The sequence below is a fragment of the Echinops telfairi genome, unplaced genomic scaffold (genome assembly GCF_000313985.2).
Source record: "Echinops telfairi isolate 266 unplaced genomic scaffold, ASM31398v2 ScPeMD7_7459;HRSCAF=8497, whole genome shotgun sequence".
Lineage (NCBI taxonomy): Eukaryota > Metazoa > Chordata > Mammalia > Afrosoricida > Tenrecidae > Echinops > Echinops telfairi.
This window is the reverse complement of record NW_022111359.1, coordinates 6,339,299-6,340,645: the sequence shown is the minus strand read 5'-3', so window position 1 is coordinate 6,340,645 and position 1,347 is coordinate 6,339,299.

Sequence of the window (1,347 nt, the reverse complement as noted above, 5' to 3'; positions counted from 1 at the left end):
GGACGGACACAGTGGCTACAGCATGAGAACAATTGTGAGGAAGGCGCGGGACGAGACAATGTGTCATTCTCGCTGGGAGGGGGAACAGACTTGAAGGTACCTAACAAACGGACCACCGCCAGAGCCCTGAGCCCTGAGCAGAGTGACTAGCTTTGCCCCCAGACAGAGGGTTGGAAAGCAGATTACTGCCACTCACGAGCCACTGCAGGGAGGGGCACCCCTTGCCTGGGTGTGCCCTGCATGCACTGTGGGATACAAGAGTGTGTGTGCGAGCTCTGGAGGCGGAGTGGGGGATGTGCTGGGCTGCCAATCGCAAGGTCAGCAGTTGGAAACTACTAGCGGCTCAGAGAGAGAGAGAGAGAGGTGGCTTTCGACTCCCAGAACAAGTACTGGGTTCTAGAGCGAGGCCAGATGCCAGCCTACAACGGTGACGTTAGGGACTGGCCGCCGCATCCTGCTTTGTGACCGTTTCTCTTACACTCCACATCCCATTGAAGTGGCCACGTTGGGAAGGCCGCGTCGTGCTGATGGGCTTTCCCAGCCGATGAATTATCCTGTGTTGTAGGGTACAACTAAAAACAAAATAAAAAACCCAAACTCACTGCCATCTCGTCAAATTCGGAGGCATAGTGTCGACCCTAGAGGGCAGGTTAGAACTGCTGCTGTGAGTTTCAGAGGCTGTAACTCTTTCTGGGGGTAGAAAGCCTCATCTTTCTCCTGCAGAGCGACTGTGAGTCTCAACTGCCAACCTTGCGATCAGCGGTCCAACACGTAACCCTCTATGCCACCAGGACTCCTAGGGGACAACAGAGCCAGGGTATTTTTCCTCACTTCCTACGCACGTGAACGTTGGACATTGGAAAAGGGCGGCTGAAGAAGCGCCGACATCCTGGAATGGTGTCGGCAAAGAGCATGGACACACTGCCACCAGAAGGCTCACGTCTGGCCGGGAGTAAGTACCGTCAGGGCGCTCCTTAGAGGCAGGGATGGCGAGACTCTGTCTCACATACATGTCGGCAGAGACCAGTCCCTGGAGAAGGACATTGTGTTTGGTAAAGTGGAGGGGCAGGGGTTCTTGATGAGATGGACGGACACTGTGGCTGCATCGATGGGCTCAAGCCTATGTAGGCTAATTACATATCATAATACCCGAATGATTGACCTCGCACAGAATGAATCCTTTCATGGCTGGCTGGTGTTTACATAAACAATGGGAGCTGGTTGTCAGGGGAAACGTAAAGCAATGATGACTGAGAACGGCAGCCACAGGTTTCCCAGAAAAATATACAGTGAACCCTCGCCACTTCGCGCTTCGACTTCCGCGGCTTCACTCAATCGCGGTTTTTG